A 14,056-nucleotide genomic window follows, 5' to 3' on the forward strand; every position below is an offset into this window, starting at 1 on the left:
GGAATTTGACGGCCTCCGTGGTGGAGAGGTAAGGCTCTCGACAAGCAATCCGAAGGATGCGGGTTTAAATCCCAGCGTACGTAAGAAAATTCTATTTGATGAATTAGAGTTATTTCATGATTTATTAATTTAAAAAAAGATACAGTATCTCGTATGCTTGAGATGCTATGAAGATACTCTCAGTATCGCCCTTAATTAAAACGTTGTTCAAATGGCTTTAACCGTGTGTGGTAACCAGATTTAATTAGCCAGGTACTCTCCGACCTTCCTGTTCCCAATCTCCTTACTTTCGCCACTACCTTCAGTCTCAGAACATACCCAACAGGGGATGCCATAGTCTCTCTGGCTCCAGCAGTTTGGGAGCAGTTTGGACTCTTGTGCGGTATTTATATTTAAAAAAAATACATTACAACGTTACAAGGCACGTTATATTTATACTAATCGCACAAAAATGTAGCACTGCTTATGAAAAGGATAGCCATTCTAATAATACGAATGAAATATACATACATAGATACAAATGCCAGTTAAAGTGTGTCCACTGGACCTACTTCAGTGAAACCAAGCGCGTCTCAATAGGGCATCTTCATTGTAATTCATACAAGCATCTATCAAACAACAAAACATAATACACATTCCGAACATTCAGAAGTCTTCAATAATTAAATATTTGGAACGTACTTTTCGCCTATCTGGTATGATTTATGTACTAAATTAATAGTTCCAAGTTTTAAAATCGAAATTTTATTAAATTTGAATAATGTAACGCACTACGCAGAGACATTTCACATTACCCATGTACCAACAATCAAAATTAGTATGTTTAATTAGTAATTCTATTATAAATAGGTCACACGGCTCTAATAAATAAATATCGAAGCGTCAGCATCTTCATTGAGTTCAAGCAAAGATATTAGAAGAACGAGATGTGCTATGAGCAGTCCATACTGCGTGGAATTGTTTTGCCCAGTGTCGCCGGTTTTGTTCACCAATACTACTGCACACCTTCGCTTACGCTAAGGTATCCGCACTAATACATAGAACAGATTTCTGTGCGTACACGTCCCGATAGTATTCAAAGTACCCTAATTAGGTAGTACTCCGCCTACGGTCCGGCGGCTAACATAGCATATCTCGTTCTTCTAATATCTTTGAGTTCAAGTCTAAGTCAATATGCGTATGAAAATTGCCACTTTGTAGAACTGGGTCATTTAATACTAGAAGGACAATTCAATTAAAATAAGGCGTGTTAGGATAGGTTCCTTGAGCCATTTCAGCGCTATGTATATCAAAAACGAAATCATTTTACGACGAAATTAATTATTCTTAAAATATAATTAACTAGTGTGTCACGTTAGCGTGACGTGCTCTAATTAATCTAATTCGCAAGTCGGCGAAATATTAATAACATTAGAAACGCTGGTAGATCATTGTTCCGTGTAGTGATATTCATGGTGAATAATTGATTGATTGATCAAAGATATTTCTTTCAACTTTTTATTAGGAGAAAGTTTGAAGTTATGAGAAAATAAAAACACTTCTAAAAATAGAAGTGTACCCCAGAAAGACGAAGAGTTAAAAGTAAAAAATTAACTAACCTTCACCCCGTTTTCCCACAGGGTAAGCAGATAGGAAGGACGACCACATTTTACATACTAATGTAAGATTGATTTTGATCACATGCTATAAATTAGCAGCATATGTACACGGATAATATCAAGGTTAACTTGAAATAGTTTTGGTGACAATATTGAACAACTTAGCATTATATTACTAGTGATAATATTATAAAGATGATACATAGTATGTAGTTATATTAATTTTGTTTTGTATAAATAATATTTTACAAACATTAACACTTTGAGAGTAGGCTAATATTTTAATGCTTTGTTTTTGTCTTAAAATTTTACAGAAATAGATAATTAAATATTTTTTGGATATTTCTGATAAATCGTTAGCTCTTCGATGGCAGATTAATAATATTAAAATGTTTCTCAATTGTTTTAAAGTTTTAATATTTATAGCTAAATTGTGGGAAATGTCAGAAAACAAGCGTATTTGAAACAAAAAAAAATAATTTTGGTGTTGAGTTTTTAATATTGTTAAGAATTTTAAAGTTAGTTATTAAGAATAAAAATAAAGTAGGTACATACCTATTCATAATTTATACGCCCTTGGGAAAAAGTCATAATTTTTTTTAAATACGTACAATTTTTGCTATTTGCTTTATGATTTGTATCGTTTGTTGACTTAAAAGTGTTGTTTTGGAAATCACAATTTTTGCATTTTTGTTCTTTGTTTTTATTGGGACAGTCTTTCCAAGGATGATCCATGGCGCAGTGCAGGCACGAAGCATTCTTGTCCTTATTAAAGCAGTTGACGGCTGAATGACCAAATCTCAGGCAATGGAAGCATTGCATTATTGGATTAGCATCCTCCACCCCATCTCTGTGGTATCCAATATTAATTTTCTCTTTAGATATGAGATATTTCATAAGTTTTCCACTTGTTTCGATTATATAATTTGTAAGATTATTTTGTCCTTTTGGTTTAAGCATTTTTACTTATTTAACTGAGTTTTTTGGATTTTCATCCATGATGATTTTAATTCCATCATTTTGGGTTTTTAATGATTCTATTATTTCTTCTTCTCGATAGGTAGGTTTCTGATGAATAGTTTAGGATTTTTTTATATCATTTCGATCACATTATTTTTTAAGACCATTGAAATCAAAAGGGACATCAGCGCCATTTTGATGTTTTTTTTACATTTGAAATGTCCTCGAAACGTCGATTTTTGGTCTGTTTCAGGTTTTTAAACAAAGTGTGTATGAAAGCTGCGTTGTAATCCTTGTCAGCTAATCAAAACTTGATGGAAAGCTGAAGGGGACGTAGAATCGGCATTTGACAGAACTTTAAAATAATGGGAGAAACTGGTTTGGGGAGACTATTTGACCTCTCGCCTTAAGCCGCAGTGGAAGGGATATACTCATATCTGCCACTATTGGACATACTGATCCCTAGATTCCTACCAAGCCCTCATACATTTTACCTTCCCAGAACTTATTCTCCTTCCTTTCCTTAAAAAGAGCCTTCACACAAAATATTACATAGGCCCTAAGGGAAATTATTATTCTCATGACTTTCTGTGTGGGGTTAATGTAAAAAATAAATCAAATCTAGAATAGAACAGCTGACCGAGTGATAGTTATATAAGGGTGTGTTTATATTGTTAACGCTTCGTAAACTTCACAAAATTTGTGCACTAATGAAAAAAAACGTCTGCAGTTTCTCATCAATAATCACTCCTCAAGTTTCGCGGTACTTGCATGGAACACGTTGTATGTATATATTTATAATATTGTACTTGTACAAATATTGTGTGAACATTGTATTGGGGAATTTAAAACATGGTTGGAATGAGATGTACACATCGTTTATTGACACATCTCAATATTAGGAAATGTTGAATGATGACATGCTCAAACAAACTGAAATGGGATTATTTAATAAAATATCATCATTGCATTTGAAAATGAATATTTCCTTTAGTAGAAAAAATATTCTTCGCCTTTAAATCAACCCCTATTTTGTTTCTTGATACTTTTGTCGGTAATATTTATCTAACTATCTGATTAAATCACCATCACGCCGCTTCCCCGCAGGGGTAGGCAGGGAGGACGGACCGCCAAACAACTTGATCTTGGCACACACTTATTGCTTCATTCACATCCATACATCGTCTAATACATACTCTGAAATCTTTCTGACTCTTGACATGACCTGACTCAAGTATATGATTAACTTGATGTGTCTTGTCTTCCTCGGGCGTCCCCGACTTCTGCTACCATTCGCATTTGCATCATATTTCAAAATATGACGTTTTTGTCAGTAAAAAAGTGAAATCTTCCAAAATTTCATGACTCATTTCACAAACTCCACATCTGAGAATGTAACAAAATTGAAACTAAGATAGCAAATGAAATTTCAAACGTAAGAACGACACTAGCAGCAGGGTTGATAATTGCCGGTCTGACAAAAAGAAATAATGTAATATACATTTCATATGTCACTATTGCAGCAAATAACCCACATACCTTTTGAAAATGTATATGATTTTATGATAATGTCACTTTATTTTTAATTTCTGCAAAACGCCCTATCCTTTTTTTGTACAACAGAACATTCATTCCAGTAACAGTACAATTTTACATCATATCAGCATTTAGCTAAGTGACTCTTCAACAATTATTTTAGGTCATTTAGAGAGCAGTCACTTACATCCAAATTCTTTGCTAGTTCGTTCAACAGCACCACTCCCCTCGACATGCTATGCTTTGCCAGGGCGTCGGTTTTGCCTTTTGGTACTCTAAATAAGTCATGGTATCGACTTCAGCTGTATTGGTCTGGTACATATAAATAATAGCATCCCAAGAGGAATGGGATATCGATAAAATTGTTATGTTTAATTTTGAACGACATAATAGCTAGACTTGCTTTCCGCCTAGTTTCCAGACTCACATAATTAGTTTCCACAAGTAAGTCGATATGTTGCATGAACCTAGGATATGTTCCATGCATCCGCATATAGACAAACCTGAGGAATTTCTTCTGGATTTGCTCTATCATATCAATGTACTTCTGGTGGTACGGTGCCCAAACATCGCTCGCATACTCCAGCTTGCTTCTCAGTATGCCATCGAACAATGCTAACATAGCATCTTGGTTATTGAACTGCTTGCATGTCCTAATGAAGAACCCAAGAAGTTTGTAGCAAGACTGAGTGAGCTGCGATATAAGGTCAGAGAATTTCAGTTCGGGATCAAAGACGACACCGAGATCCTTTACGGAATTTACACGTGATAGTGTTTCGCCCTTTATCTTATAATCGTAAAGTATAGCATATCCTAAATGTAGTTTGTAAATGTTCACCGTATACAGTTGGTAATAATTATAATATTATATTCGCCGGTGTGTTGTTTAATATTAACCATCGCTAATGCTTTCCACGGCTCGTCAAGTGAATACATTAATACTAAGGCAAGCACAGACAATGTACAATACACATTTATCTAACATTCAAAATAATACAACAATCCCGCTCCCGTAGTCTGAAGACAGACCAAAATAAACAATGAGAATCGCAATTACTCACCTACGAGCGTACCGAAAATAACACCAAGATGACGGGCGTAAAACTGACGTAATCAAATTCATGAAACATCTAATCTAGCTCCATTATATATTTTTATTATTTTTTAAAAGAAAAACTAATGTTTATTAGACAAGGTTTTTTATGCATACAAATTGAAAATATCTCCCGAGTAAAAATAAATATACTCAATATTTCAGGCGACTAATTATTGCGTATAATAATTTGTTATCCTTTGTGATTTGCATAAAAAAACCTTATCTTATAAACATAATTTTAGTTTATCATTAAAAAAATAATAATATTCGACAAGTCAAAATATTTCACCAACAAATGTAGATATAATATGCCTCGACGCCATCTAGTGAGAAAATTTAGCACTAACAAATCCTTTCCTACAAAAATAAAGTTGGTTGTTTACAGGTGAAAAATATAATAAGCAGTAATTTTTTATTGAAGTATTAGTACATATTTAATTGTTTGGTGTGTTGGAAATAAGCCGATGTAGCTCAGTGGTTCAGAGCATCTGACCGGACAACAGAAGGTGCGGATTAAATTCCCGTCGGCGGCATTTATTTTTACAAGGGAGATATTTTCAATTTGTGTGAATATTTCAGGCGAATAATTATTGCTTATTTCTTTCGTTTTCGTCTCACGTTAGTTATAAGTTATATAATTCTTTATTTAAAGGAGTCCTTAATTGAGGAACATCCAAAAATTCGAACGCATTTTTGTTGCATGAGCGTTTTTAAAACCTGCTTATTTCTTTTGAATTTGGTTTCCGTCGAGTCAAGTTGTGAAAGGTGCCCATTGTGCTGTTCGATTGATATGCCAACTGAATGGATCCTTACTAATTGCAGTAAGGCATCACTTTCAGGTTAGTGGATCTTTCTGTATACTATAAAGGCAATCCTTGAGGTAAAAGGACACAGCGTGCATAATTATTTTTCATTACTCTAAGGGCAGAATGCCCGTTTTGTTTTGCAACAATTTATTAAATTTCAACTGAAGAGATAAATCATAGAAAATAGAAAAAAGGGATTTGGGCAATCAACCATCTTTATAAGCCTAAGCATGTAACGTGTCACCAACATAGTTCACACGTTCTACTCAGGGGTATAGTGTTAAAACGGTGTATCTATAAAGCTAGGTAATAATATTACTGGTAACGATGTTCCCTGTCAAAAAGAGCCGAGTAAAAATGTTATGTTCCTAACCTAACCTGACCCAAGTTTACTGTTTCATAAATTTATTTATTGTAACTCTGTTATCTATTTGAGTTATTTCCAAAAGGCGACTATTAAGTGGGAATATTTTTGCATGGAACGTTTTGATTGGGGACATTTTGGTAGGGAACATTTGAACTGGGGACATTTCTAATGGGAACATTATTACCGGTCATGATCTACAAAAACATTACATTTAATATAAATGCGCCTCTATGTTCAGATTTTTGTGACTTATGTTAGCAAAAGAACGAGCTATCTCAGTCTCTATTGCAGTTAGCATTTCCTACATTTACTGTCGATAAAAGTTATGAAGTAATGATTAAATAGCTGACAATTTTTTTAAAGATTTTTTTGATAAAAGTCTTTTTTTACTAATAAAAACATATTCACTTAAAAAAATCCCTCAAATAACAAAGATATTTTTATCCAATTTAGTTGAAAATTACAGCAGCACTTACCTACACAGAATTTATTTACGAGCAAAAATCTCAAAGAACACCAAAATCTTTGTAAAGCACCAATCTTGAACTAATCATTAATAAAAAAAGAAAAATGTGTTCCTGTCTGGAATAATATTTTGAATTATTAATTCAGGGCTTACATCGTTTATAGCATCTTCCGTAGCTTAAGGGTTAGCATAAAAACATGCATAAATCTTTCCCGTTACTTGGTATGCAAAACAGAAGAAACTTTGATAAATTAGGAAAAAAATCCTTTCAAATAATAATAATTTTGCTACGTGTTATAATATCTAGGTTTTTTTCTTCTTGGCAAACGACCCAGCGTGTTTAGAGAGCGTTTTGAAACATGATGTATATAATATTATGACTTGAATATACGTTCAGAATTATTTATTTTGGCAGAAGAACAAGTTGTTCGTAATACCGTAATCACTTTGGGCTATATCTAAACTGAATGACGTGGACAAACATCAAAATTACTTTCATTTTATCTGCTCAGTACAAATTATAATCAATTTGTCACAATTTAGGAGGCGGGTTTAGGTAGGTCCAACCGCCCCAGGAACCATTTATTGGATAACCAACATCTCTGCTATAAGTCATCCAAGTGGTTTGCTACTTTTTGCTACTTAGTAGGAGTGCCCGAGTTCGTGGGGGTGAAGTTTGTCCAGATCTTAGCTGCGGATGCGTCTAACCACCAACTGCGTTGTGGACTGGATCGGGAGAGGCCGGCTTACCCTTCGGCCTCTCCAGCCATGTTTTTTCGACCTATCTTCTTGCACGGCAGTGGGAGGGATAGATTTATAGATTCGTCACTCCAGAACATACTGAACCCTGAGATTTCTACCTGCTTATCATACCCTTTTCTTCTCAGTACTTCCTCTTTTTTTTTCTTTAAAAGTACCCTCCAAGCATGATCAAGGGATGTCCCTAAGCCAAACGACGCCTGGCGCTGTATTAGGCGTTAGGTATTATCAATACCATGGCTCCTTGGATTCTGGCGCCTTGTTAGTCAGCGTCCAGAGCGAACCGCTCCAATTGCAACTGCACAGGGCCGACCCAGAAGATGCGAGGAACTAATTTAAAATAAATAAATCAATTAATATTTTACGTATAATATCACAGCACTCGTTTAGTAAAAATTGTGTTAATTTTTCGGTTACTATGCCGCATTGCGCTCCTTCCTTCTTTAGCCAACATTTCGCAGAGTATTACAATGTCCATCAAAGCATTGTGTGATACATTTTCCCTGCTGATGGAAACTGTAAAGCAGTCTGAAACATTAGCTTAATAAATTACGGACTTACTTTTGTAATAATGCTCGAAGTTTCAATCACAACTGGAACATTTATAAATTTGATGTTATGAGGGAAATATCAACAAAAATGATATCAAAGTAATGAAGATAATATTAATGGAAAATTAACTTGCTTCTCAGCCTTTAATAAAGTGATAGAGAAGATAATATAATCGACATTAAAATAACGTTTTAACCAAGTTAATACTTTGGTAGAGTTATGAGTCTAGCCGCTGTTGATGGACTATAATTTTTCATCGTTATAAATCCTCAGTTCAAACACCACGCGGAACAATCAGCGTTATTATTACATAGTATCTTCTTGGACACATGATATATTTTTGAAAAAGTAAATATTTGCGAATACGATTCGCTTCCTACCAGTATTTCATTTATATCGGTAGGTACTTCAATTCTACCGATATTTAAATTCTACCGGTATTTCAATTTAATCGGTACTTTAATTCTACCAGTATTTAAATTCTACCTGTAAATGGTACTTTTATTTCAATTATATCGATACTTAAATGCTAGCGGTATTTCAATTATATCGGTATTTGAATTGTATCGAAATTTTAATTCTACTGTTACTTCAGTTATAACAGTATTTTAATTTTTACCGGTATTTTAATTCTACCAGCAAATCAATGAAAGACGCTCCTAGGAACTGGCGTCATTAATCCCTTCGGCACCGTTGTCTACTCGGGAAACATGCCAAATGCGCGCAAGAAATTTGTACACTGTTGTACGAGTTTACGAGGCAGTGAGAATCCAGCCAAATTATACTTTAAAGAAAGATAATCTAATTTTATAATGAAATCAATGACTTTTATCGTGGCGTCGCGTGACATATCAGCTCCGTCTAGAAAATTAATAAATTTAATGTCTCAGTTTATAAAGGTTCAGGCCTTTCACGACTTCTATGGGGCATGAAATTCGTGAATTAGGGCCACGAGGATTACTGTGTTATTTTCATAACCTGAGTCAATAACAGTGGTGGTGAGTGACAATGAGGATTAAAAAAATATAAAATTATTTACAATTTATGCAAGACCCAATTTAGTAGACCTCGTGTCAGAAAAATGTAATAAATCAAAACGAACATTTCCTTTTAATTATTTAAGTAGGTACTTAAGTGCTTACCTACTTGGTTAAAAACCATCACCATTTTACTTGACATTATTCCAAATAATGAATTTTACAATTTTTTCAAATAAATTTCACCAAATCAATGACAATTCATTTTTCAAAATTTCTTCTGGCCAGTAGGTTCGATAATATAGATTTTTACAATTTGACAGCTCGTAGTAGGAACCACGATCATGCGAACTCTAGCGGGATAAAAATTAAGTATCCAATAAGGCCACCATCTTGCACCGGAATCGGAACGTAACAAATTTATATCAGATGAAATGCCCAAGAGTCGAATTAAAACTGGATTTCGTTACGCTTAATCAATTAACTTATTTTAATCTCAGATAAAATTTGTTGATTCTTGCAAAAAACTATTCCGCAAAAATTTCGTGTTGTCAAATAATATCATAATCGCTGTGCACATGGTCAACTTGTACGCGCCAAAGGTTTGCATGTCTATCACGCTAGCGCCACTAGTAGGTACTATGTTTTGTATGAACTACTATTTCTTAGGACAGAATGTCTCATAGGTATGTGCTGAATTTATAACGCACTTATGGGAGATATTTCAGACTCGCCTTTGGAAAGAATTATTCGGCGAGTGGATTTTTTTTGCACGAAATTTTAATGTCGTATTTTTGACCGCCACTGGTCAATAATTCAGCACGATGCAAAGAGAGAAGTGCTTTAAGAAAGGCGAACGTGTTGGAAAGAATTAGGAACACACAAAAAATAAAGCTTGATTTTAATCAAAGCTCGAAAAATGTATTTGAAAGTCTCGTAGCTTTTTTGTGGATTAAATAAAAAATATTTGCATCTAGACCAGATTTTCAAAAGCGGTGACTTTTCCAACTGTTTCCAATTATCCCAATAATTGGGGGATGTTAGTTGAAGTCACCAGTTATTGTCCCAACAATATCAGGACCAGATTAGATAATCGCTTGTACCTATATTACATGCAGTTAGCATTAGACTATCATGAAAAATCACCTCTAGAAGTTTTTGCATTTCCTGTATAAATAGAGACATAAAAATTGCCTCCTCTCGTTATATTGTCACATATTTCATGTATCCGTTAGAAAATAATAATTATATACAAGTTGTTCAGGGACGTACTTGAGCCATTGATTCCTGAAATTATTTGGAGTACAAAATGTAAGCGAAATTTTGGTCGCCGATAACTTTTTTGATGTTTTTTTTTAGACCAAAAATCATTAGGTATTGATTGGACTGTTAGAGTCGGAGAAGTTAATCAGTTACTCGGATGAGTGACTATTGATAATATCTGGAAGATATTTTTTTTTCGTTTTTGAAAAAAAAAATTACATAAAAAGTCATCGGAGACCAAAATTTAATTAACACATTTTACTGCAAAGAATGTCAGGAATCACTGGTTTTAGTAAGTAAAGTACGTACCTTAACACCCTGTATGTGCCTACTTTGACACCGTACGTAAGTTAAAAAATAACTGACATAAATTTCATTAAACCGTATAAATTTATTTTAGTATTACTTTACCAATGCAAGGTTATCATGTGGGTTTATGAGAGAATAATCTCTATGGGATTATCCACAAATATTTATTTATACTATACGTATGTTTCATCAATGACGATAAAATACATCTAGATTTGCTATGGTCCCACAAAATTTAAATAAATGCGAGAAACACTATTTATATTTATATGTCCAAAAGTCTTAATTCAAACGTTGTTCACGACAAAGATAGACATTCAAAAATATATGTGTATGAACGGAAGAAACGATTAGACCAGGCGACGTTTTCGTAATCAAAATATAATAATACCTCAAGGCCGACTAGAGCATGGGGCCTAGGCGCCTGACGGATTTTGAGGTGTCAAGTGATTAAGTCTTTGTCGTGCCATAATAGAGCAATAAAGTTTGCAAATGGTGGCGATTATTGTTGATACTCGTTGTTAATGCTGTTTTATGTTTTGTTTTATCGAGTGATTATTCCATTTTAAACTTACTTATCGAGAGCAGTGACTTAGTAATTTGGCAGTTGCACGCCCAAACCTGTACTCATGCATTTTATCTAACGACGCGTAAAATATTTGGGCGGGAAACAATTGCATTATTTACAATAATCGACAGTAATAAGAAATTCGCATGAATTTACAGATGGAATGCAATACTTTGGCTTTTACTAATAAATAAAATACTTTCTCAGTACGCGTGAGGACATTCAGGCCATTTTTAATGCAATTTACTGAGAGTACATGACCTGACGCGACGCGTGGCAGTTTAGTACGAAAACTAAGAAATCGAAAGCACTACAATTAGCGTACTTTTGCCTGCCACAATTAGATTTCTTCAGCGCGTGTAGTATATTGTTGTAGGTACATCATTTCGTATGAAAGGATCTATTTTTATTTATTTATAAAGTATACGATCCATATACCTATCTATATGCATTGTATTCAGAAGAAATAAGAAAATCATTCTGGAATCAAATGCCGTACAGAATATGATATTAATACATAATTAAAATTAGCAAACATAATTAACACTTAAAATACCTATGAAATTAATGTTTTTTTTTCATTTATTTTTAAAATAAAAATAGTATTATTAAGAGTTGAGGTATTCTTCCATATAGTAATAATGTTTAAGCACCATACTTTGAGACCTTTCATATAGGCCTGCACATTAATTACCAAATCTCATTAATTAACTAGATAAATTATTGTACTGTGTATAAGCCATGTATTCTAAAGATTTTAATCTGTATTTTATGAAGTGTATTTTGGGTATATCTAGTTTGTTGATGTTTCTCGTTATTTGAATACTATTAGAGGCCACCATAGACATTCAAATTAATAGACGAGTCATTCAGGGAAAGCGGAACCAACCGACTTCGTGTTATTTGTCGGTTATTTGTCAATAAAATAATTTTACAGTATACAGGCAATTTGCATTGTAATTTCACCATTTGGTTCTCTAACATAAAATCTGTTTAAGAATAACTAGTCAGTTTTACAATGGCGCGCAAATTGCAGGCTGTGTAAAAAATATAACTGCATACCAACAAACCTTCGGGCTTGTTTACAAAATTTTATATTTTGTTACACAATTTACTAGACACTTGTAAAAAATGTGTTATTATTTACAATTGAATATTCCAATCTTGCTGCGCAGAAAAGTCCCGCAATGGACAGCGCTGCAACCTTTGCCTTACTTTAGCGAACTTTTCTGTCTATTGTCTTTGTCTATTAACTTGGATGTCTATGGAGGAAACATACAAATTGAAATATAACATGAATTCGAAGACAAAAATCTTAACCACCTAGCAACAGATTTTATACTGAACTTTGTATTATAAGTAATATAAATATTATAATGGGTTTAAAAATTAATTATTTTAATTTAAAAAAACAACGTAGTAAAAATTATAATTACACACATAAAAAAATATTTTTGTTATGTTAGTCGAAAAAACAAAGGCGAATACATGAAAAAAAATTCCTGGTTTCGTTGAACTCTGGTAGACCAACACAAATTGTTTTAAAAATTTGACAATTTGACCTGCTCCATCCCTAACTGAAAGGGTGGAGAAAACATTAGGACCCTTTTCAAACATAGATAGTCAATATTTTCCTACTCTCTTATCCCGTGTAGGTGGTGTTACCGTTGTTTACACTAGTTTGCATAATATCTGTTACAAAATACATACACACTCTGACAAAGAAAGGACCCCCAAAAAAGTATCATTAAGATTACAAAAAAAAAATATCTGATTTGAATTCGCCTAAGTTGTTATTGTTCTTTCATCTCTCGGGTATTTTGAGATTTTAAATTAATTAAAAAATATTCCCGGATGGAATTAATTTTCAAATAGATACATTGTTTACAAAAAAAGGAAATACTGTTTTTTAATACAGCAGATGAAAGACTCTTGCATATTGACATATCACAAAAGACATAATATAAAAATAGAAAATTAAAGGAAATTTTTACAACATTTTGTCGCTTTACACGAAACTAAAAAATCGTTTTTAAGAACACAACTTTTAGGTGCAAATACAAAGCTTTTTATTGCTTCTTTTTAACACTTTTAGTTTGTTCCATAAAATACCGCGCAGAGGTTTTGTGTTGTTTTGTCTAAGACTCGAACCGATATCTGAATACGAAATTGGTGAGCTCCTTCCGGGAACATCGCTAGATGCCGTCAAGTGTCCAATTTACACTGCAAACCACACTCATATATTTGTGTAGATATATAATCTGGTCCCATGGAGTTTTTTTTATCCCACAATGTTTCGCTATACGCTACGCGCATTTGGCTTGTTCACCGTAGGCTGTTCGCAGCTCGCGCCGCGCCGCTTGCAGTGACAAATCGGTCAACCAAAAAAGTGCTTGAGTGAGTAAACATCACAAACAAGAAAACTAACTTGAGTCTTTGGGATTACGCATTATAATTCTTTTTGAGCAACATACCCTCTCGTATTTATTTTTATTTAATAATCATATTTCAGTCGATTATTTACGTCAATGGATTATTTACGTCGATCAAACAGTACCTGCACAAAAATACCCGAGGGGTTAAAAGAAAGACAACATTCTCGAGTTTTGAGAAAGCTAAATTGTTTATTGAGTTCCTACCACCATTAATATAAGCGAAAATTTAGTTTTTGCGATTATGGAGAACTTAGCTAGCAGAATAATTCAACCCACAACGCCTGAGTGGGAACACTCATTTCACTCAGCTAATACGCTTAGGCAAAATTGTTGTGCTATCGAAACTGGCCCTTCATAAAATTAT

This window comes from Hesperophylax consimilis, chromosome 19 (assembly GCF_061612785.1).
Source record: "Hesperophylax consimilis isolate HC1 chromosome 19, BYU_Hcon_1.0, whole genome shotgun sequence".
Lineage (NCBI taxonomy): Eukaryota > Metazoa > Arthropoda > Insecta > Trichoptera > Limnephilidae > Hesperophylax > Hesperophylax consimilis.